Below are 25,957 nucleotides of genomic sequence, written 5' to 3'. Positions count from 1 at the left end.
TCTGGAGGAACAGTCACACTCACCTGTGGCCTGAGCTCTGGCCTAGTCTCTACCAGTAACTACCCCACCTGGTACCAGCAGACCCCAGGCCAGGCTCCGCGCACGCTCATCTACAGCACAAACACTCGTCCTTCCGGGGTCCCTGATCGCTTCTCTGGCTCCATCCTTGGGAACAAAGCTGCCCTCACCATCACGGGGGCTCAGGCAGACGATGAATCTGATTATTACTGTACGCTCTACATGGGTAGTGGCATTTCCATGGCGATTTAAACCTATGAGGAAGTGCAACCAAAACCTCTTTATATACTCACAACAGTTCAGCCCTTACAGATGGGAGGGAAAGTGAGAGGGTGGAAATGGTCAACACGGTGAGTGAGGAGTCTCCTTGCCCCAGTCTCTGATGCAGGGGTTCACTGCCAGGTGCCTCTCCCAGTCTCTCCCCGGGTGTGTCCACCTCCCCAGTGTGACTGTTCCATGGCTGTGCTTCCTCTCCACTGAGAATAATGTGGAGGGAGAATTATCTACAAAATATATAAGCTCACAGTGAGTCACAGAGACCCCTGTGCCCCAGGAAGACACTTCTTACTCAAAGAGAATTAACAGGCATATGCTCATTCATTAATTTGACCACGGAGACTGACTTAATATTTTATTTATCACCGAAGTGGGAGCATTTTCAGGGAGCTTGTTAAACATGCAGTTCTCCAACCTAAACCACCTAAGTCTGAATCTTGGGTTGGTGCCAGATAACCTGTACTTAACAAGTTGTACATGAAATTTTTCATTAGTGTTAATGTTTGGGAAGAGCCTACTTTTATTATTATAAAATTATTCACAGGGATCTCTGTTTAAAATGATGTCAGGTTAATATTCCATAATCCCACTCTCCTAAATTCCCATTCAAAACCCCCCAAATACTCAGAAACAGATTTTAAATCTCAAGCCATAGCAAAAATTATAACTTGATTTATGCAGACAGACTTGGGAGGAATTTCTAAAAGCGTAAGTTCTTAGGTGCCAGGTGTGGTGATTCATGCCTATAATCACAATACTTTGGGAGGCTGAGGCAAGAGGACTGCTTGAAGCCAGGATGAGGCCAGTGTCTTCCACATAGCAAGACTCCGCCATGAAAGAAAGAAAGAAAAAGATGTAAGTCCCTTCAGGAATTTCGAAAAACATGTTTCCTTAGGGTATATTTAGTGGTCCATATGAATATGTTACTGAAAACCATCCCATGGAGGACTGGCTTCCAGAATCCCTTCTCCCTCCCACTGAGCTCACCTACCTGTGGCTCTGGCTCTCAGGGTCTTTGTAGGACACAGGGCTCAGCCTTCCCCATCCTCTACCTCTAATCACAGATTGTTCCACAGGATCATGGTTCCACTGAGATCCTCTCCCATAGATGCGTACTTGTCCTGAACAGTGTCTCTTAACATAATGCTGGCAAGACAGGAAGGACTGAGGGATGACTAAGCCTTGAAGCCACCAGAAGATGGCAGTAACGTCACTGCTGAGCTTTGCTGGGCCAGACTCAGGCTCCCACCCTCCTCCCTTCCTCTGACTCTTTCTTCTGGACACCCAGGATCCGGGAGCTTTCTCCACTCAATCTGGGCTCTGGGTTGAGTCCCTCAATAGGACAGAGGAAGTGCTTCAGGGGGATCTAACACAAGTGAGGGCAGATTTTAAGACTGTCCATGCACAGAAAACCCTGTGAAAAGAAACAAACCAGCCCTACTTGTGTCTGTGCACCTGAGTACTTAGGACTGTTTTCCTGATCTCCTGGTTGAGTCAAGATTACAAATGTGTGGTTTGTTATCCAGATCAAGAGAAATCCATGACAGTTTACGAAGACAAAGACGACAACTACCCTGATCTACTTCTCACACAATTAAGACACAAGGTCAGGGGATCACAACCATCCTGGCTAACACAGTGAAACCCCGTCTCTACTAAAAATACAAAAAATTAGCCGGGCGTGGTGGTAGGCGCCTGTAGTCCCAGCTACGCAGGACGCTGAGGCAGGAGAACGGCATGAACCCAGGAGGCAGAGCTTGCAGTGAGCCAAAGATAGTGCCACTGCACTCCAGCCTGGGCAATGGAGCAAGACTCCGTCTCAAACAAAACAAAACAAAACAAATCCTAAAATTCATATGGAACCAAAAAAAAAAAAAAAAGCCCTCAAAGCCAAAGTAAGACTAAGGAAAAAAAAAAAAAAATCTAGGGGCATCACATTACCCAACTTTAAACTATATGACAAGCCTAGAGTTACCAAAACAGCATGGTACTGGTATAAAAATAGGCACATAGACAAATGGAACAGAATAGAGAATCAAAAATAAAACCAAATACTTATAGTCAACTGACCTTTGACAGAGCAAATACAAAGTGGGGAAAGGATACTCTATTCAACAAATGGTGCTAGGATAATTTGAAAACCACATTTAGAAGAAAGAACTGGATCCTCATCTCTCACTTTTTACAAAAATTGAGATGGATGAAAGACTTAAATCTAAGCCCTGAGACCACAAAAATTCTAGAATATAACATTAAAAAAGCTATTCTAGACATTGGCTTAGGCAAAGACTTCATGACCAAGAACTCAAAAGCAAATGGAACAAAAACAAAGATAAGTAGCTAGGACCAAATTAAGCTGGAAAGTTTCTTCACAGAAAAAGAAATAATCAGCAGAGTAAACAGACAACCCACAGATTAGGAGAAAATATTTTGCAAACTATGCATCTGACAAAGGACTAATGCCCAGAATCTATATGGAACTCAAACAAATTAGCAAGAATAAACAAATAATCCCATCAAAAAGTGGGCAAAGGACATGACTAGACAATTCTCAAAAGAAGATATACAAATGGCCAAGAAACAAATGAAAACATGCTCAGTATCACTAATTATCAGGGAAATGCACATCAAAACCACAATGAGATATCACCTTACTCCTGCAAGAATAGCCACAATTAATAAAATAAAATAACAGATGTTGGCATGAATATGGTGTAAAGGGGAACATTTTTACACTGCTGGTGGGAATGTAAACTAGTACAACCACTATGGAAAACAGTATGGAGATTCCTTAAAGATCTAAAAATAGAAATACTATTTCATCCGCAATTCCACTACTGCTTATATACCCAGATAAAAAGAAGTTATATGAAAAAGACACTTGCACAATATGTAAAAATATTAAACACATAGCACAAAAAATGAATAACAGGGTAACTTTGGTTATAACTTTAAATGAGAAAATCCAAAGTAAAACAACAGTATATAATATAAATATCATATAAAATGCACAAGAATAATTTATACTTAAAATTTTTTAAATTTAATATTAACAAAAGTAAATCTAATATACCACACAAGTAGGTATTCAATAAAACTAAATACAATTATGTTTAACTTTATAAACTATGTTACACTATGAAAAAAATCCCATTAACTTTTGAATATTTAGCCAAGGAAACCAAGTACATCTCTTCTTTAAAAGTTTTGATTCCAATTTTAACAAACAGGTGTTTTTGACAACCAGTTTATTTCCTTACTGAAATTTTCAAGGCACAGAAAGAACAAAAGAAGTAATATCCATTACATTGCCCAAAAGAACAGTACCTGGAGGATTTAGAGGCAAAAATGAAGCCTGAGAATAGCAGGACATAGACATATTTCGTAACATAGACTCATAGCAGAATCACGGTTATGTTGGTTCACTAGGGAAGAAAACACTAAACAGCTCTTGCAAACACACTCAATATACAGTAAGATAGCTTGTGATTTTAATGAGTTAGCAATGCAGAACAATGAGGCAAAAGCAAACAAAAAAACTAAAAAAACACTAAAAACAAAAATAAATCAATTTTCTAGAAACATTTTTAAAGACTTTGCTTGATTTACCAAAGAATTCAGTATTGCTTTATTCTGTCTCCATTTTATTTTATAATGGAACCCATCTAATTTTATGCTAAATGTATGCTGTAAGGACACCTTGCTACTCTGGAAAGAATAAGAGGACAGTGGACAGAATTCCATACTCTATTAAAAAGAGTATCTCCAGCCTGGCGACAGAGCGAGACTGTCTCCAAAGAAAAAAAAAAAAAAAAAGAGTGTGTTTTCATATATGATTTTGTGACTCTACATTTTTAAGTAAGGATAAAGAACTTGGTGATTAATTGATAACTCAGTTACTCATCAATGCCATCAGACGCCTTGAATATACTGTAGGAACAGCATCTGGAAGAGGAGGAGGTGGGAGACCTGAGTAATAATTCAGACGGAGCTGATTTCCACGATCTTATTTTCCCATTATCTGCAGCTCAGAATTTAACTAAGTATTTGTGTTAACCTGTATTGTTAATCTGGGTGAATGACCTCAGAAGACACCAGGCAGCTGGATGCCTGCACTTTTTTAGATTTCGTGCTAATGGTTCATCTACTCTCCCCATCCCTGACACTTTGATACTTCCTTGAAATTGGATTACGTATGAGATAGAAACAAAGAATGCAGGTGTTATAATGACTCTTTCTCAGGAGCCACTGCATTGGTGTTCATGATGCATTACTGTACCAGGTGCCTCCCTCTTCTTGTTAAGGCCCTTCTTTATTCCCTGAGATGTGCTCATCACGAGATAGCTTCAAGCATATCATATGCTTGCTTTGCCAGTTATAGCAACCATGAAAATAAATTTACGGCATCATATATAGCCTGAATATTCTCAGATGTTTCTAATAGCTCTTAAAACAGAATGTTTTCCACAGAGTTGCTATACACACATGCTCTCAGCTTATGTAAACTTGTGTTTTTATTGGTCTTAAAGCAAAACTTTTCCTAAAATTGAGAAAGGAACTGAAGTCTATTGTCATTATATGAAGAAAGATACAGCATCTAATATTGTGAACTTCTCTATTTTAAGATGTTTCCAGACATCAAGACTGGATAATACAATTATTTAACAATTTGGAATATAAAGAAATGAAAAAAAACTTTATACTACATTACTAACATCTTTGTTTGAGCATGGCTGCCTTATAAATTTTTGGTAGTTCACTGAAAATAATGGCTACTTGTGAGAAAACTGAAATAGCCTAGGACATAGAAGACAGAGATAGAAAGAAAAGGTAAATTAACTATTTGTGCCACATGGTAAAGAAAGTTTGCAGTATGTAGTCATTAAATGTACTTGCTTATAGTTACATAATATAACCAATGATGAATAATTTTAAGTGCAATTTAGAATTCGGAATGTTTTATATTTAATATATGTTTCTGAAAGAAATATAAGATCTACTGAATGGGGAGACCCTTTCTATGTGTAATTACTTACAAATGGAGAAAACTTTTACAATACTTTGTACACTTTAGCTATAGACTATAATTCAAGAGATTCAGTAAGAATAGCTTTTCGTAACTTAAATATTCTACATTTTCCTTGCATACATTTTTGCCTTTAATCACGTATTTTATTTCACCTAAGATGGTAGAGAATATACATACAGTAAGATTACATTAATAATTACTATAATAATGATCCACGACAAATTTAGTTTTAAGTGCAGCGGGAAAAAAAGTTTAATAAAAACAACAGAGACATACAATATGTGACTTTTCACAGTTTGTCTCCCATATTATTCCTATCATTTACTCTGTGTTTCTGGGGTTAAGTAATATTAAGATTAGGTATAAGTGTTTTAATGTGCTTTTAATTATTAAATATAAATGTATCACATAGCAATTATATTCAACACACTATTATTTCAAGCTATGTACAATTTTAATAATTTCATACAGATTGCTTTGAAAATGAGAGCGAATCTGAATATTAACCAATAATCACAGAAATATTTATAGTGCAAATATTCTCAGCAAGATTTGAATTGTTGGTAAATTCAAAACAGAAATACAAAGAAAATTTTGTATAATATTTTTCATCTAGTTTATGTTACAATGTTTTAAATTCAGATTAATCACATATCATGATACAATGTTTTTGGTTTTGTTTTTTTGAGACAGTCTCCCTCCGTTGCCCAGGCTGGTGTACAGTGGCATGATCTTGGCTCACTGCAACCCCTGCCTCCCGTGTTGTTCACATGATTCTTGTATCTCAGTCTCCCGAGTAGCTGGGATTATAGCAGTGTGCCACTGTGGCTATTTTTATTTTTATTTTTTGTAGTTTTAGTAAAGATAGCGTTTTGCTATGTTGGCCAGGTTGGTCTGGAACTCCCGGCCTCAAGTGATCCACCCACCTCAACTTCCCAAAGTACCAAGATTACGTGCATGAGCCATGGCACCCGGCCCTGATATAATGTTTGAAAGTAGTGGGTGAATGCTGCATTTGAGATACTAGAGACCTATTTGGAGCATTAAGCGAATGCATCTTACTCTCTTCCTTCTTCTAAGAATGTATTCTTTACTATTCTATGCAATGGCTTACATATCTGCATATTTTCTTGGCTTGTCTACATGATACACAAATATTTGGATACAGATAGAAATATAAGTCACTCATCTAAAAGCTTTTCAACCTGACATGTAAATACAGGTTATGTGAAAATGGAATGGTAAAGTGTTACTGAAGAACTTTTACTATGGTTCGCGTTTGGTAATATTTGCTAATATTCTAAAAACAAAATAAAACCCCAAAAATACCTTGATTTCATAATGTAAACATCTGATGTCTAAATCAAGACATATATTTTAACTAATTTTATTCTGGTGCTGCATAATTTCATAACAGATTAAATACTAGCTGAGACTCATGAGAGGTAAACTAGTGAATTATCCCATTAAGATAAATTTTGTTTCGGGGAAGTAACATCTTAATTTAAATGGAGAAATTTACTAAATCAAGTACCAAGATTTTATTTCTGCTACTAAATGGAAGATACAAGTAAAATGTAAATACATTCCATCATTCTATTCTTTACTATCATGAGAATATAGACAGCATATTTTACACAGAGCATACAAAGCCTTATGTTCATTGAATTACAAGTAAAATATATGTATGTGTAAATAATTATATATCTAATTTAGACAGTAAATGACAGAATTTACTTATTTACCTGTGCGAGATGGAATTTGATTCTAGCAATTATTCCAGGTACGATAACTGGCTGAAAACGGGACATGAAGTAAACTGGTATGCTTAAGAGTAACGACATCAAGTAAATTCATGATAATGTCTCCAAGCAAGGCAAAACCACTCTCATGAGCTAAGAAATGAGAGGCTACTTATTTTGACAAAGTTGACTTCAACGACTTGGGGAACCAAGGACTGCATGTACGTGGATACTTGTTTTGTACCCCCCGCCAAAAATGTGTTTCCACTGTAATATTTGGGAACCCATTATTTCCCGATTTATGCTCTTATTTTCATATAAGAGAACAGTTGATACTCCAAAATCAACTTAAATTTTAATTAACCAAATACAATGTTTTTAAAGACAAAAAAAATTCATAGTAAGAGTTAAGCCAACAGAAAGATAGGGAATACAAAACAGAAAATCAATAAACCAAAATTAGATGTTTGAAAAGATACCAACATTGGCAAATGTTTACTTAGGTTAAGCAAGAAAAAGAAGAGACTCACATTGCTGGAATCAGCAATAAAAGAGAACTCATCACTGCCAGTATTACAAAATAAAAATAAAAGACAATGCAATGAAAATCTTAGGCTAAAAAAATTAGATAGCCTAGATAGAAGGGATGAATTCCTAGAAAGACACAAACTAAAACAGATGAAACGACTAAGGAGAAATAGAAAATCTACATAGATCTACAGAAGGTAAAAAGATTGGATTGTAATTTTGAAAACTTACAATAAAAATCTCAAGTAGCTTCTCAGGTGAAATCTATCAAACACTCTTGAGAAATTAGTATCAATTGTTCACCAACTGTTGCAGAAAATAAAAGGAGAGAGAACACTTCCCAATTCATTTTATAAAGCTAGAATTACTGACACAAAAACTTTATCACAAAACAATATAGGCCAGTATCTTTCATTTTGTGTGTGTGTGTGTGTGATGGAGTCTCACTCTGTCGCCCAGGCTGGAGTGCAGTGGTGCAATCTCAACTCACTGCGACCTCCACCTTCCAGGTTCAAGTGATTCTCCTGCCTCAGCCTCCCAAGTAGCTGGGATTACAGGCATGCAGCACCACACCTGGCTAGTTTTTGTATTTTTAGTATAGACAAGGTTTCACCATGTTGGGCAGTCTGGTCTTGAACTCCTGACCTCAGGTGATCTGCCCACCTAGGCCTCCCAAAGTGTTGGGATTACACAGGCGTGAGCCGCCACACCCAGCCCATTGTTTTATAAAATCAAAAATCTTCAACAAAATACTGCCAAACTGAATCCAGAAACATATAAGATAGATTATGCGCTACATGCAGATGTGATTTACCCCAGGAATGCACCATTGATTTACTATTTGAAAATTAGTGCATGCGAATGCTGCATTAACAGAATAAAAGACAAAAATATATGAGCATCTCAGACAGAAAGCATTTGAGAAAATATCACACATTTTCATCATAAAAACACTCCAAATGTATGGACAATAAAATAACTTCCTGAAACTAGTGAAGAAAATTTTATCTATGAAACCCACAGCTATCATTATACTCAGCAATGAGAGGGTAAATGACTCATCAGTTACAAGAATGTCCACTCTTGCAAATTTTATTCAACATTATACTGTAGATTCTAGCGAGGTGTAGTGAAGAACGGAAAATTTAACACATTCTTATTGGAAAGAAAATAAATTTTTAAATATTTACACATCACACGATCTCACATAATTCTAAGAAATTCAATAAAATACTATTAGAAATAAATTTAACATAGTTTCAAGATATAGATACAATACTACAAAATGAATTTTATTTCTATATACTATCAATGAACTGTTTTAAAATGGTATTAAGGAAACAAAACCATGTATAATACCAACAAAACAAGTAATAAATTTAGAAATTAACAAGAGCAGTGCAAAACTCATACTTTGAAACCTGCAAAATATTGTTAAAGTAAGTTGAAGAAGAACTAAATAAATGAGAAGAGGTGGAGTGAGATGGCAGAATAGAACGCTCCGTGATTGTCTCCCTGCAGGAACATCAAATTGAACCACCATCCAACAATCTAAGCAAATGAATACCTTCACAAAAACCAAAGAAATCAGGTGACAGATCACAGAACCTGGTTTTAGCCTAGAAACAAAAAAAGACACATTAAAGAGGGTGGAAAAGACAGTCTTGCGGTGCCTATACCACCCCTCCCCCTCAACCCCAGGCAGTGCAGAGAGAGAATGTGTCCACTTCCAGGAGGGAGAAGAAAGCGTGCATGAAACTTTGCCTTGGAGCCCAGTACCATCTCTGCTACAGTAAAACACAGCACTGGACAGAACTCCATTGTCCTTGATTCGGCCAGTGCCCACAGACAAACCATTTAGATATAACCTGGGCTAGGAGGGAATCCACGGCCCCATGGGACAAACCTGAGTCCTAACTTGCTTCAACACCAGCTGATTAAAGTGGCCTCAGGCTCTGAATAAACTTCAGTGGCAGGCAGGCCACAGCCACTGTGGTCCTTGGGTGAGCCCCAGCAACCAGTGATGGTCTGGGAGGCTGTGGGCTTCATATGTGACATCAGCTACAGTGGGCACAGGGCTGCCTGTGTTACCCTAATCCCAACTCCAGGCAGTGTAGTGCAGTGCAGAGAGAACTCCTTTCCTATGCAGGAAAGAGGAGAACCCAGTCCCAGCTCCACCACAGTGGACGCAGTATCAGACAGAACACTGTGGTCCTGATCCCAGGCAGGAGCTCCCAGGCACCTCTAGACCCACCTGGAGGCAGAAGGGAATCTGCTGCCCTGGTGGGATGGGCCTGAACACTGGCCAGCTTCACCACCAGTAGACTAATATGGCCTAAATAAGTCAGCAGCCGTCAGGCAATAGCGGCCACAGGACTCAGACAAGCCCCAGTGCTGCTCTGGTCCGAGAGGCTGTGGGCTTTGGGTATGTGGTGCCAGTTGCAGTGGCCATGGGAGTACCCAAACTACCCTTCTCCCAGATCCATAAAGTTCAATACCCAGACTCCTTCCAATGAGAAGAAGAGGGAAGTGAATGAAACACTTTGGCTGGGAACCCAGGGAACCCCTCCCTTATCTTCTCAAGTCCATTAGGTGCCTCTGGGACCTCAGTCTTGCAAGAGTCACAGTGAACCTGAGCTTAGGGCACCCTGATGCTGAAACAGCTTCGGTGACCACAAGCTTAGGGAACTCAACAGTCAGTACCCTTGGAATTTCTGGAAGACCATCTAAAGGAGGACAGGTACAAACAAGACCAGACTACAAAGACAGGAATAAATACCGACTTACTCAATTCCCAGGCAGGAACATAGGCCCAAAAGTATTAAGAATATTCAGGGAAGTATGACCGCACCAAACAATTAACAAGTCACCAGTGACTTAGGAGAGAGAAAGATGTGAAACTCTTCAGAGAGGGAAGTAACAAATAGCTGTTTTGAGGAAACTCAATGAAATTTTAAAAATATAAAAAAGTAGTTCAGAAATTTATCAAAGACATTTAACAAAGAGATTGAAATAATTTTAAAATACCACAGAAACCTCAAAGCTGAAAAAATATAATGGACGAACTGAAAAATGCATGAGAGGGCCTCAACAGCAGAACTGATCCAACAGAAGAAAGAATCAGTAAGGTCACCCAGGCCATTTGAAATACACAATAGGAGAAATAAGAAAAGAATAAAAAGAATGAAAAAGGCTTAGGAAATCTATGGGACAGCATCAGAAGAACAAATTTAAGAGTCACTGGTCTTCAAGAGAAAGCAGAGAAAGATAAGAAAGCTTATTCAAAAAGATCATAACAGAAACCTTTCCAATTCAAGAGAAATACATAAATATCCAGGTACATGAAGACCAAAGATCATCAAGTAGATTCAAGCCAAGTAAGACTATGCCAAGGTGGCCAGGTTTGGTGGCTCACGCCTGTAATCCCAAGCACTTTGGGAGGCTGAGGTGGGCGGATCACCTGAGGTCAGGAGTTTGAGACCAGCCCGGCCAACAAGGTGAAACCCCATCTCTACTAAAATACAAAAATTAGCTGGGTGTGGTGGTGGGTGCCTGTAATCCCAGCTACTTGGGAGGCTGAGGCAAGAGGATCGCTTGAACCCAGGAGGTCTGAGGTTGCACTGAGCCAAGACCGTGCCACTGTACTCCAGCCTGGGCAACAAGAGTGAGAGACTCTGTCTCAAAAAAAAAAAAAAAAAGATTATGCCAAGACATATAATAATCCAACTCCAAATGTCAAGGACAAAGAGGATACTATAAACAACAAGAGAAGTGAATCAAACAACATATGGAGGACCTTTGATATGTCAGGAAACAGAGTTCTCAGCAAAAATTAAACAGGCTGGGGGCTTCCCTCCCATGGGGGAAGTGGGATGACATATTCAGTGTGCTTAAGAAAAACAATACCAATGAAAAAAACCACACCCAACAAATATACATCCTCCAAAAATGAAGAAGAGATAAATACTTTCCCAGACAAAAGCTGAGGAAATGCATCACTACCAAACCTGTTTTATACGAAATGCTAAATGGAGTTCTTCAGTCTGAAAGAAAATGATGCTAACAAGTAACAGGAAACCATCTGAAGGTATAAATCTCCTTAATACAATTAAGTACACAGATAAATTTAAAATAATACTGTAGTTGTGATGTGTAAGCAACCTGTGTCTTTCATATAAAGGCTTGAATACAAAATTGTTAAAAATAATAATATAGCCCAACAATTTTTAAAGGTATACAGAATATAAAAACATACTGAAAGACATCCAAATACAAAACGTGTGTGTGTTGTGGGGGATAGAGTTACAAGGTAAATGTTTTTTTGTTTCTTTTTTGTTCTTTGCAATCAAGGTTAAGTTTTCTTCAGTTAAAAATAACTTGTTATAATTATGTTTAGCCTCATGGTGAAAAGAAAACAAAAATCAGTAATAGACACCCTCAAAATAAAAAGCAAGGAATTAACACACACTACCAGAGAAAATTACCTCACTACAAATAAAGACAGGAAGGAAGGGAAAGAGCAAGGAAAAGAAAGGAAGAAAGAAGGAGAGAGAAAGAAGAAACAAGAGAGAACAAAAGAAAAAGAGAGCGTAGTAAAACAATCAGAAAACAAGTAAAAAATGGCAATAGTACGTTTTTACCTGTTAGTAATAACCTTGTATATAAATTAATTAAATTCTCCGACTAAGACAGAATGGCTGAATGGATTAAAAGACGAGACCCAACTAGACACTGCCTAAGACACTCAGTTCACCTATAAAGACATACGTAGACTGAAAGTGAAGGGATGATAAAAGATATCCCATACAAATGGAAACAAAAAAAGCAGGAGTAGCTATACTTGTATCTGATAAAATAGACTTTAAGTCAAAAAAAGAAAAACTAGAAAGATAATTATATAAGGGTAAACAAGTCAAAACAGCAGTATAAAAGTAGAAAGATCTCAAATATCCAATCTGACAATACACTAAGTAATGAGAAAAACAACAAAAATCAAATTAGTAGAAAAAAATAAAGATTAGAGAAAAAATTTAAAAAATAGAAACTAAAAAAAATACAAAAAGTCAAATGGAACCAAGAGCTGGGGTTTTTTTGAAAGTCAAAATTGACAAGCTTTAACTAGACTAAAAAAAACTGAAATAAAATGAGAGATGAAAAAGGAGACATTCAGTTGATTACACAAAAATACAAAGGATTTTAAGAGATTACTAAAAACACCTATATACAAATTGAAAAATCTAGGAGAAATGAATAAATTTCTGGACATATAACCAAGTCCCAAGATAGAATGATAGAGAAATAAAAAACCTGAACAAACGAATAATGAGTAATGCAATTAAAACAGTAATAAAAAGTCTCCTGTCAATTGAAGAAAAACACACGAATCATGGTCTTACTGCTGAATTCTACCAAACGTTTTTAAAACAACAAATCCCAATTTTGCTCAAAATATTCCCCAAAAAATGAACAGGAAGGAATACTTTCAAACTTGTTCTATAAGGCGAGCATTACCCTGGCACGAAAGCTAGACCAGGACACAACACAAAAAGAAAACCACACACAAATATCCCTGATGAACACAGATGTAAAAAAGCCTCAACAAAATACTTGAAAATTGCATTTGACAATACAATAAAAAGATAATCTGCTATGATCAAGTGAGATTCATCTGAGGAAAATGAGGATGATTCAATAAACACAAATAAATGTGATACGTCATATTCAGCAAATCAACAACAAAAACCATATAATCATTTCAGTGGATGCTGAAAAAAATAAAATTCAACATTCCTTCGTGATAAAAACTCAACAAAATGAATACAAAAGGAACATTACTCAGCACAATAAAGGCCATATATGACAAACCCACTGCTAACATAATCAATGGGGAAAATTTAAAAGCTCTTCCTCTAAGATCTGGAACAAGCGTGGCTACTTTTACCACTTTTATTCATCATAGTATTATAAGTCCTAGCTAGAGCAATTAGGCAGGAGAATGCAATAAAGGGCATCCAAACTGGGAAAAAAGGAGACAAGTTTTCTCTGTCTTCAGGTGACATGATCATATAAAAGAGAACCCTAAAGATTCCACAAAAATCTTACTAGAAATAATAAATTTAGTAAAACTGCAAGACACAATATCAATATACAAAAACGAGTAGCACACCCATGAGCCAATAGTGAAACACCTAAGAAAAATCAAGAAAGCGGCCGGGCGCGGTGGCTCAAGCCTGTAATCCCAGCACTTTGGGAGGCCGAGACGGGAGGATCACGAGGTCAGGAGATCGAGACCATCCTGGCTAACACAGTGAAACCCCGTCTCTACTAAAAAATACAAAAAAAACTTAGCCGGGCGAGGTGGCAGGCGTCTGTAGTCCCAGCTACTCGGGAGGCTGAGGCAGGAGAATGGCGTGAACCCGGGAGGCGGAGCTTGCAGTGAGCTGAGATCCGGCCACTGCACTCCAGCCTGGGTGACAGAGCGAGACTCCGTCTCAAAAAAATAAAAAATAAAAAAAAAATCAAGAAAGCTATTTAATTAACAGTACTCACCAAAAAAAGATACCTAGGGATAAACTTAACCAAAAAGGCAAAAGATCCCACAATGAAAACTATAAAACACATTGATAAAAGATATTAAAGAAGACGCAAGTAAAAAGAAAGTTATCCAATGTCCACGCACTAGAAAGAATATTGTTAGAATACCTATGTCACCCAATATATGATTTACAAAATCAATGCAATCCATGTTAAATTACAAAAGATGTTCTTCATAGAAACACAAAAAAGAAAATCCTAAAATTTACGTGGAAATGCAAAATATCTTCAGATAGACAAAAGAATGTCAAATAAAAAGAAAAAAGCTGGAGGCATAACACTACCTGATTTCAAAATACACTACAAATCTATAGTAACCAAAACAGCATGGTACTGGCAAAAAAAGGGGGGGCAGGGAGAGACAGAGAGACAGAGACAAATGACAGACACACAGACAAATGAAACAGAATAGAGAACTGAGAAATGAATCCACACATTTACAGTCACCTCATTTTTAACAAAGGCACCAAGAACACACATTCGGGAAGGACAATCTCTTCAATAAACTGCGCTAGGAAAACCCAACACCCACAGGTAGAAGAATAAATCTAGCCCGTTATCTTACCATGTAAGAAAATCAACTTAAAATAAAGGTTTAAATATAGGATCTGAAACTATGAAAATATTAGATTAGAAAACATAGGAAAAATGCTTTATGAAATTGGTTAGGACAAGGAATTTTCAAATAGACACCAAAAGCACAAGCAAAAAAAGCAAAAATAGACAAATGGAATTACATTAAACTTCAAAACTTCTGCAAAGCAGAGGACGCAATCCATAGAAGGAAGAAACAATCCAGAGACTGGAAATATCTGCAAACTATGCATCAAGCAAGGGATTAATATACAAAATATATAAAGAACTCAAAAACTACTCAAAAGCAAAAATACAAATAATCTGATTTAAAAATAAAAAAAAAAAATCTACCCAAAACCTTTGTCCCCCACCATTTATTTCCCCGCCTTCTTTTTTTCCTGACCCTTCAGACCCCTCCCTCTCGCCATCCTTTTTCTTCCTCCATCTACCTCAAAACTTCTTCCCCACCACTTTTTACCCACCGTCTTTTCGCAACACCTTCTCTACTCTCCCGCTCACCACTCTCTTCCCCATCCATCTACCCAAAAACTTTCCCCACTGTTTTTACCTATCCTCTTTTTCCCCCCTTCCGCTCTCATTAGCCTTTTGCTCCTCCATAATCCCAAAAACATTTCCCTCCATTTTTTCCCAAAGCCCTTTTCCTACTCCTGCTGCTAACCACCCTTTCCCCCTCCATCTACCCAAAACCTGTTTTCCTATCGTTTTTTTACCCTCCTCCTTGCTACCCTCTATTCCTTCCTCATCTATCCAAAAACGTTTCCCCACTGTCTTTTCATAAAGCCTTCTCCACACTTCCGCTCGCCACCCTCTTTCCCCGTCCATCCACCCCCATTTTTCCCCTCCGTCTTTTCACAAAGCCCTTCCCACTTCCGGCTCGCCCTCTTCTTTCCCCTATCCTGCTTGCCACCCTTTTTTTGCCCTCCATCTACCCCAAAACTATTTTCCCCATCATCTTTTTCCCAATCCTCTCCTCTTTCCTACCTCCCTCTCGCCACCCTCTCTTCTCCTCCCACTTGCCACTCTTCTCCCCCTCCATCTACCCAAAAGCTTTTTACCCACCTTTTTTCTTTCTGCACCATCTTTCTTTTCTGCCCTCCATCTTTTCGCAAAACCTTCTCTCTCTCCCACTCACCACCCTCTTTTTGCTTCTCCTGCTTGTCACCCTCTTTTCCCCCTCCATCTACTCAAAAACATTTTCCCCCACAGTCTGTTTGGAAAACCTTGTCTCCCTCGCTCACCACTCTTGCCCCCTCCTACTCACCACCCTCTTTCCCCCTCCATCTACCCAAAAAGTTTTTTCCTCACTTTCTTTCCCCTTCACCATCTTTTCACAAAGCCTTTTCCCTGCTCCTGCTCACCAACCTCTTTTCCCCACTCCCGCCCCTCTCCCACACACCACCCTCTTTTCACCCTCCATCTACCCCCAAAACTATTTTTCCATCGTCGTTTTCCCAACCCTCCTTCCCCCTTCCTGCTTGTCACCCTCTTTTCCCCCTCCATCTACCCAAAAACTTTGCCCCCACTCTTTTCCCCACCATCTTTTACGGCTCCTGCTTGCCACTCTCTTTTCCCCTTATATCCACCCAAAACCTTTTCTCCCTCCCCATTGTCTTTTCACAAAACCTTCTCTCCCTCTCGCTCGCCGCCGTTTTACCCCCTTTACCAGTCTCTTTACTCCTTCCACTTGCAACCCACTTTTCCCCCTCCATTTACCCAAAAACTGCTTTCTCCTTCTTACCGCTCAGGCCAGGTTGCAGTCTTCATTGTGGCCACCAATCACAGCGAGGCGAGCCCCGGTGCCACAGACCCGCATAAAGCAGGCGTCTCTCCTTTGGCCTCTTCTTCCTCTAAGCCAGGCGGGAGCTACTGGGGCGTCATACACAGAAGAATCTGGAATGGCCTGACCCACGCTCAGCATGCTTTATATATGGAAGTTATACCACTGTGTCCTGAACTACATGTTCTGATTGGATGGGAGAAAAACCTCTAGGCCTACTCTGATTGGACTTTATTATCATGTTCTGATTGGATGAGAGCAATTCTTTAGCCAACCAATCAGAACGTGATAATAAAGTCCAATCAGAGTAGGCCTAGAGGTTTTCTCTCATCCAATCAGAACATGTTGTCTGGGAATTCAGTTGCAAAACCTCCCTATATAAAGCCAGCTGAGGGGGCCAGGAGACAGGCCATTACCAGGCTCTTGTGTGTCTTCCTGCCCTGCTGCTTGGTGCTCCGCTTAGAGAAGGGGATGGGGAAGAGGAAGACACCTGCTGGATGCTGGAGACTTGAGTCTGTGACAGCATGGCTGGCTTTGCTGTGGTTTGTGGTGGCCGTGGAGACCGCAGCGGCGAGAGCGGTAGGAAGGCAGCCCACAGCGGGAGTATGGCCAGAGTGGTAGAAAAGGCAGCAGGGTAGGTGTGGTATCTGGGAGTGCACTGCTCGCTGCGGGGGCAGGTTGGGCACGCTATCCCGGGTTGCATTGCCTGGGCGGGTTCCATACAGTATGCATGGTGCCTCAGTTTATCCATCTTTACAATGGGAGCAGTACTAAGGTTTCCTTTTTCTTCTCAGTTGACTGAATTATGTCCCTAGTCTGTCTTCTTGCCACTCTTGATGCTCATATGAGAGGACCTAAGGTAGTTTCAGACAACCTGGGACTCCTGGGAAAAACAGAAGGTGCTGCAGACTCCATTTTAGGAGAAACCTCTGTTTCTCTGTTTTCCTCATGGAACCCCAGGAACGGTAAGCAGACAGGTCCCTCTCAAAATCTAAGGCTCGGCCGGGCCCTGTGGCTCATGCCTGTAATCCCAGCACTGTGGGAGGCCGGCGGGCGGATCACCTGAGGTCAGGAGTTCAAGACCAGCCTGGCCATGGTGAAACCCGGTCTGTGCTAAAAATACAAAAAAATTAGCCGGGCGTGGTGGTGCGTGCCTGTAATCCCAGCTACTCGGGAAGCTGAGGCAGGAGAATCTCTTGAACCTGGGAGGCAGAGGTTGCGGTGAGACGAGATGGCGCCATTGCACTGTGGCCTGGGCAACAAGAGTGAAACTCGGTCTCAAAAAAAAAAAAAAAAAAAAAGAAAAAAAAAAAATCTAAGGCTCTATTCTGTTTTGCCTTGCCTTATCTGACCTTTTTGATTTGGGGGGCCATCAGAAATTAGTAGAGGAGAGAGATCTAAAGAAAGTTGTGGAAACTGAGCGCTATAATTCCAGCACTTTGGGAGGCTAAGGTAGGCAAATCACCTGAGGTCAGGAGTTCGAGAGCAGCCTGACCAACATGGAGAAACCCCATCTCTATTAAAAATACAAAATTAGCCAGGTGTTGTGGCACATGCCTGTAATCCCAGCTACTCAGGAGGCTGAGGCAGGAGAATTGCTTGAACCCGGGAGGCAGAGGTTGCAGTGAGCAGAGATCACACCATTGCACTCCAGTCTGGGCAACAAGAGCAAAACTCCATCTCAGAAAAAAAGAAAAAGAAAAAGTTGTGGATATGAAGATATATTTATGATAAGATAGGTTATGAAGGAAAGAAATTTTATGTGAGAGAGCATCTTGTATGGCAAATTCTTGTCCTAAAGTAGAATGACTAGGAAAGAGAGAAATATAGGACAAGTCAGAAAGTCATAAGATGGGAAGAAAAACTTAAAAGTGCTAGATCTTCTCCTGTCTAGAAGTGTGTGTGATGCTTGTATGAAGGAGCTTTAATTAATTGGATTAAAGGAAAATGAAAGCTCTTAAATATTTTGTCAGAAAAATAGACACTCTTGGCCGGGCGCGGTGGCTCAAGCCTGTAATCCCAGCACTTTGGGAGGCCGAGGCAGGCCGGATCCGCGAGGTCAGGAGATGAGGCCATCCTGGCTGGCACGGTGAAACCCGTCTCTACCATACAAAAACCTTGAGGCAGTGGCCGAGAGCCTGTAGTCCCAGCTACTCGGGAGGCTGAACCAGGAGAATGGCGTAAAGCCGGGGAGGCGGAGCTTTGCAGTGAGCAGAGATCCGACCACCTTGCCTCAGCCTGGGTGACAGAGCAGACTCCGTCTCAAAAAAAAAAAAAAGAAAAATAGTCTCATGCCTTTTATTTCACATGACTTAAGTATTCTTTGGGAAATACAGTTTTAAAATTATTGGTAAAAAAAAAGTCTTTAAAGTTTAGACATTTGTTCTAAATTAAGTCAGAGGTTAAATTGGCTAAGTGCTTTAATGTCATAAACTGCTTCTTTGACTTTGGAAAATTGTTTAGTTTACCTGGTTTAGAGCCATTCATTAGATTTCTAAGTGACACCTGGAACAGGTGGAGTGAGCCATGTCTCCCAACTATGTTGGAAAGAGACTTTATCTGCAGTTCTGTCTTGTATCGTAGACTCTGCCCCTGGTACGTAATTAAAACTGCTTACACTGAAAAGAAACAGTACGTGTTTTTGATTTTTAAAAGGCATGGGAGGCCGGGCGCGGTGGCTCAAGCCTGTAATCCTAGCACTTTGGGAGGCCGAGACGGGCGGATCACGAGGTCAGGAGATCGAGACCAGCCTGGCTAACACGGTGAAACCCCATCTCTACCAAAAAAATACAAAAAACTAGCCGGGCGAGGTGGCAGGCGCCTGTAGTCCCAGCTACTCAGGAGGCTGAGGCAGGAGAATGGCGTAGACCCAGGAGGCAGAGCTTGCAGTGAGCTGAGATCCGGCCACTGCACTCCAGCCTGGGCGACAGAGCAAGACTCCGTCTCAAAAAAAAAAAAAAAAAAAAGGCATGGGAATATGGGTTTTTTAAAAAATTGTTTTGTCTAATTTAGAAAATTTAAATGACCTCAAGGTCACTTCAGGCCTCATCCCTCCATCCCCGCTTGAGCTGCCAGATCCAGAAGAGGCATTTGCATGGCAGCCACCCAGAGCTGCCACCTCCAGAGCTGGCGAGGGCAGGATGGAAACTGGGAGGGAAAGGGGGCAGATGCTGGTTCAAGGAGTCTAAACCCACAAGTGCTGAGCAAACTTGCTGGGCTGCAAGTTTACCTGCAGCCCACGAGGTGACAGCAGTTCTTTTTTTGGGGAGGGTCTCTGTCGCCCGGCCTGGTGCGGTAACCGATCTCACTGCTTCCTTCCGAGTTTCACGCCATTCTCCTGCCAACCTCCCAACCAACTGGGACTGCAGAGCGCCCACTCCATCTATGACCCCAGACTGGCTGTTAGTGAAACGAGGGTTTCACCTCGTGATCCACCCGTCTCGGCCTCCCAAAGTGCTGGGATTACAGGCTTGAGCCACCGTGCCCGGCCGACCCAGCAGTTCAACAAACTGCTAAGGACCTGAAAATAGCACTTAAGCCTGGGCTACTTGCTGGGCCTGCATCCACTCTAGGGTCACGCCCAGAGTCCTAGCACTGCGGACGCACCCCACAGTCCCTGGGGGGAAGCGCTGGGCTGGGAGGGGCCTGGAGCCTTGTCTAGGGTATCACTTTTGCAAATTCATTTTGTTCAGCAGCACAGGATGGCCGCTGAGGCCCGGGCCCTGGCCTGGGTTGGCATTAGTGCGGCTCTACTGGAGCGGGCGCAGAGCTTTGGGAGTTCCCCACTTCTGGTCGTGTTTTGGCTTGTACAGCTTGGCTGCCTCCTTGTTCTGGGTGATCCCGAGCTTGGTCTACTTGAAGGATTCCAAGCACTTCCTCATGGACCTGTGGAAGATATCCCAGTCCTGCTTCTTGTCCTCAGTTGGTGTGGCTGTAGCGATGCATGACCTCCTTCCCCGGCTTGCACAGGTACTGCTGCAGCGTGTGGTGCATGACCGTGTGCTCCCTGTACCAAATGCTCTGCCATGCTGCCCCAGGGACTGAATGTCCAGACAGACGGCGCTGATGTTCTCCCTCAGGAGGTAGGAGACAGAGGCCACCATAGTGGACGATCGTGGTGTGAAGTCCACGTTTACCACATTATTAGCACTTGGGGAGCTGATGAAGGCCAGGGACCTCAGGCACTCTCCCTTGGTCACTTAGCTGATGGCATCCTTCAGGTTCAGCTTGTGGAAGACATTGAGGATCCCATCTGGAGACTTCTGGGCCAGCCTTCTCATGAGGACTCCGCTGAGGAAATTCTTGTCAAAGTGGGACCACATCTCTCTGAGATAATTGTGCCTGATATGCCTGGATATGTCCTTGATGGCCAAGAGGATGTGGTCGAAGGCGTGGCAGTGCAGCTTCTCATGGAGCGTGGGCTCCCGATGTTCACTCCTCTTCACCCTTCAGCCACTGCACCAGGGGCTTGATGGTCAGACCCCAGAAGATGACCCTGAAGATGATGACGGTGGTGCCGACAAACAGGTTATTTTCCTTGACCTTGTTTCCATTCAGAAGCATGACCAGGATGAAGGCCATGGCCCCATGCAGGCCTCCACAGGACATGACCACCTGGTCTATGATCTCCAGCCGCACCGTCCAATAGCAGTCCAGGAGCCAGGACTGGATGACACTGATGGCGTCGGCACATGAAGGTGAAGGGCAGTGCAGGAGGAGAAAGGCCCTGTTCCACATCCAGATGAGCAGGTGCATGGCTAAGATGCCCAGGGACATGAAGATGGGATTGGTGCCACTGGCCAGCATCTTAATGGTGTAGCACATGGTGGTGGCCAACTGCTCCTAGATGTTGGCCTTCACATACTCATGGCAGCAGATGCCACAGAAGATGATGGCCAGGATGGTCTCCAGCAACAGCTTCTCAGACATCAGGATGGACAGGTAGGAGATGACGAACATGAAACCAGGCTCAATGATGTGCACGTGCTTGGTGAGGTGGGTCACCAGTGACAGCGGAAAGGCAAAGACCACCCCCATCAGCGTGCCCCCCAGGCTCACCACAGACTACACCTTCCATAGAGTCCATGCTGGTCACGTTGTCACCACCCAGTGTCACAAAAGATTGAAACATATTGTACAGAAACACAATGACAGAGTCATTCAGTAGCTACTCCCTGAAGATGATGGTGAACATGACCTCATTGACATGAACCTCCTCAAATGCAACCAGGACAGCTGCCGGGTCAACAGTGGTGATCAGGCTGCTGAACAGGAGGCAGTCCAGCAGCCCTATCTGCAGGTTGCCCATGAGCCTACTAAGGGAGATGCCATAGAGGGACAGGATGGTGGTGGCTGTATTCCACATGGTGCTGATGACCTTGTACAGCAGGATGGTGCCCAGGTTTCCAAAGAAGACCCTGTTGGGGATGAAGTAGCTGGTGTCTAGCATGATGGGGGACATCAGCATGAAGGATGCTATGTGTTTGGCCACCCAGATGGGCTGCCCGGCACCAGGCCCAGGATGATGAGCAGGGCGCTCTCAGGGACCATGCTGGTGACCTTGTGGGACAGGTAGAACCAGTCCTGGCCAGGCTGGCCTCAAGGATGCAGAGCACAATCATATACAGGTCTTGGACATTGGCCCGTTCAAAGGCGACCACCTGGGAGCTCTGGCTCACATCATGCACACTACTGTGGTCCTCCTTGACACCCCCTCACCCATAGCAGCCACCCCAGCACCAGCACCAGTGCCATCGGCAGCCCCCCGCAGCAACATCACTGCTGTGTCTCAATGCCAGCCTGGGACACGCATGTTGTGGGGAGTCCTAGCTGTGCTTGACTGATGCACCCTGCTGGGGCTGCTGAACTCACAACCCAGCAAGGAGCCCACGGGGCTTTGGGGCTGTTGCTGATGGCAGTCCCCTTGTTTTGTTTTTTAATCAGATGTCACTTTTATAAGTACACACAGATAAAATATCATCAAAGTAAGATATTCTTAAAACTTTTTTTTAGTTCAAAGTTCTTCTGTATCACTTTTGACTTAAAGTCATCAGTGCCCTCATTTTCCCACATTGTTTTCTGTTCCATCAAGAGAAAGGGACAACCAACTACCACCCATGAGCCAGATGTGGTGCTCCACTCGTTTTTGCAAATAAAGTTTTGTTGGGGCCGGGCGCCGTGGCTCATGCCTGTAATCCCAGCACTTTGGGAGGCTGAGGCAGACGGATCACGGGGTCAGGAGATTGAGACCATCCTGGCTTACAAGGTGAAACCCCGTCTCTACTAAAAATATTTAAAAAAAAAAAAATAGCCGTGCGTGGTGGCGGGCGCCTGTAGTCCCAGCTACTCGGGAAGCTGAGGCAGGAGAATGGCATGAACCCGGGAGGCGGAGCTTGCAGCGAGCCGAGCTTGCAGTGAGCCGAGATCGCGCCACTGCACTCCAGCCTGGCAGCCTGGGCGACAGAGTAAGACTCCGTCTCAAAAAAAAAAAAAAAAAAAAAAAAAAGGACACGATCTTGTTCTCTCACTCAAGACTGAAGTGCAGTGGCATGATTTAGGCTCATGACAGCCTCAATCTCCTAGGCTCAAGTGACCCTTCTGCCTCAGCCCCCCAAGTATCTGGGACTATAGGGGTGCACCACCACACCTGAATACTTTTTTTTTTTTTTTTTTGTAGAGACAGGACTTTGCCATGCTGCCCAGGCTGGACATCTTATGTTTTTAGAAACAGAGTCTCGCTCTGTCACCCCAGGCTGGAGTGCAGATGGTGCCGCCATCATAGGTCACTGTAGCCTCAACTCCTAGGCCCAAGGAGGGAGCCATTCTCCAACCTCAGCCTTCTAAGTAGCTAGGACCATAGGCACACCCCACCATGCCCAGCTATTTCATGTTTTAATGTTTTTGTAGAGATGGGGGCGTCACTGTGTTGCCCAGGCTGGTCTCAAATGCCTGGCCTCAAGAGATCCTTCTGTCTTGGTTTCCCAAAGTGCTGAGATTTCAGGCGTCTCACACCTGGCCTCATGCAGGTCCCATGCCTGGCCTCACTTAATTCTTGACCAAATAACCTATTAATAGGGCAGTTGCCAAGTGGTGGTTCTCTAACTTCATTCTTCCTGTATTGATTACTGGGTCAGTGGTCATTCTGTGGTAGGGAAGACTTTTCTCTTTGCTGTTTGTTTATTCAGGTATATCCGTGTGGATCGGGGGCGGCGGTGAAGTTTGCACATTGTGCAATTGAACAAGTTGTGATACGTCCCTGCTGTCATTGATTTTGATGTCCAGACTGCCCCTGGCTTGGCCAGTGAGCCCCTAACTTGGGCCTGTTTCCATATCTCCCTCAGGACACCAGCCATGTCCTTTGCTTCCTACAGCCTCCACACACTAGCCTCCTGAAGCCACACGTCTCTCATCAGACGTCTGTGAGTGCAGACCCTGCCTCCCAGGAGGCCTGGAGGTCAGAAACTCTGCTCCAGGTGAGAGCTGAGCTGGTCTCAGCTTCTGTTTCAAAAGAAACTATTCAGCCACCTTCCACCATGTGGGGCAGAGTCCCAGAGGTGGCCCCTCAGCCTGGGGCTGATTCTAAATTGTTGGTATTTTTCTGCAATGACATTTAGAAAACATGAAAATAAATCTGCCTACCCACCTAACTTACATGCCATGGATGGTGTTTTTCATCCCAGGACCCCCCATCCGTCGGAGTTGTTTCATTTTGCTTATGGTGATATGATCATTGCAGAGTCTCTCGGTGTCCCCCTCTCGTGGTGTTGGAGATGTTTCCTATGATTACCATCATGTGGATATTCAGCACTGCCCCAGTAGCACTTTTGTGACATGGAATGGTGAGGGGTTTGTGCAGCCTCCACAGGCCTTCTGTTGATTCAGGGGATCCAAATAGTAGGTGACAGAATCTTTTGTTTTCCCAGGAGGCTCCAGCCTCTCACAATGGTGTGGGCTGGCTCGCTCCCTGAGTCCTGGCTGTGTCTTCTGAGCACACCTTGGAGAGATCTGGCAGGTGCTGCTTCTGATACTGGATCCTAGGACTGATCTGGTAGCCACAGCCTCGCTGTTGACGCCTGGTATGTAGATAAGACAGGATTCTGTCTCCGACCTCAGACATAACTCCTAGTATGTGGGGTGCCGTGCTTTTTGAAGCCTCCAAACCATTTCACAGCAGCCTCAGGTGCTAGAATGGTAGGAACCATTGCCCCGTTCACAGAGGGGACCATGATACCCAGACAGCTCTTGGCTGTGTGGACAGTGGGATGTGCTGGCCATGAAGAGGACAGGAGACCATGACACAGGCTTATAGGACAGAACTGGAAGGTTCTGCTGTTTCCTGGACCAAAGCATTAATGCTGCTTGTTTTTTTAATTAAGAAAAAAATTTTAATTGTAAAATATACATAACATAAAATGTACTGTCTTAACCATTGCCAAGTGTACAGTCAGTAGTGTTAAATACATTCACGTTGTTGTGCATCCAATCTCCAGAATCTTGCAAAACTGAATCTGAACCGGACGAGGTGTGGGAACTCACTCCTATAATCCTAGCACTGTGGGAGGCCGAGGTGGGAAAGATTGCTTGAGGCCAGGAGTTTGAGACCAGCCTCGCCAACGTAGTGAGACCCTGTCTCTCTCTCTCTTTTTTTAAACAGAGTCTCGTTCTGTCGCCCAGGCTGGAGTGCAATGATGTGATCTCGGCTCACTGCAACCTCTATCCCCCAGGTTCAAGCGATTCTGCTGCCTCAGCCTCCCGAGTAGCTAGGATTACAGGCACCTGCCACCGTGCCTGGCTAATTTTTGTATTTTTAGTAGAGTTGGGCTTCTCCATCTTGGCCAGGCTGGTCTTGAACTTCTGACTTCATGATGCACCTGCCTCAGCCTCCCAAAGTGCTGGGATTACAGGTGTGAGCCACCGTGCCCAGCCCCCCCATCTCTTTTAATAAAAAAAGACACTGAACAATTAAACAATGGTGGTGTCTCCTTCACCATCAGCAGTGCCTTTGTGTTTTCCCATGAAGTGATGGCCTGGGGCAGACCCATGCCCAGCATAGTGGCATCATAGTTAGCCTCCTGTCCATCCCCCACTCCCCCACCTCCTCCAGAGCATGAGCAAGCAGCTGTACTCATGGTGTGTGGGGGCCTGGCGCCCTCCTACATGCAGCCTGGCCTGCTTCCTCCCCCTCCGCCTCGCCTCTCCCCACTCCCTCTCTGGGCAGTGTGCCCTAGGCACACAACCTGTAGTCTGGTGCCCATGGCGTCTGTGCATCAGTGTGCTTGGGAGACTTTGGCTTTGTTGCTGACAAAATTCTTGAGGGCTTTCTCCAGAATGAAGGACCTGTGGGTGATGGAGTTAAACTACAGAAGAGCCTCCTGTCACTTTTTCTTTGGTTCTGGG

General features: G+C 42.8%; 1 long non-coding RNA gene and 1 pseudogene across 2 annotated transcripts; both read right to left on the bottom strand.

The window, feature by feature from the left end:
* Positions 1–950: 950 nt before the first annotated feature.
* On the bottom strand, positions 951–17,061 carry LOC116270766. Of its 2 annotated transcripts, none has more exons than XR_004178958.1 (3): positions 16,523–17,061; positions 7,069–7,150; positions 951–1,440 (listed from the first exon to the last, which is right to left on the bottom strand). It is a non-coding gene; the product is annotated as an uncharacterized LOC116270766 (long non-coding RNA). The 2 variants fall into 2 exon arrangements; XR_004178957.1 differs by having other exon boundaries at positions 7,069–7,119.
* Positions 17,062–20,261: 3,200 nt separating this feature from the next.
* On the bottom strand, positions 20,262–24,677 carry LOC101016223 (annotated as a pseudogene).
* Positions 24,678–25,957: the final 1,280 nt, after the last annotated feature.

Source organism: Papio anubis, chromosome 16 (genome assembly GCF_008728515.1).
Source record: "Papio anubis isolate 15944 chromosome 16, Panubis1.0, whole genome shotgun sequence".
In the NCBI taxonomy this organism is placed as follows: Eukaryota; Metazoa; Chordata; class Mammalia; order Primates; family Cercopithecidae; genus Papio; species Papio anubis.
This window is presented reverse-complemented; position numbering and strand designations above follow the sequence as displayed.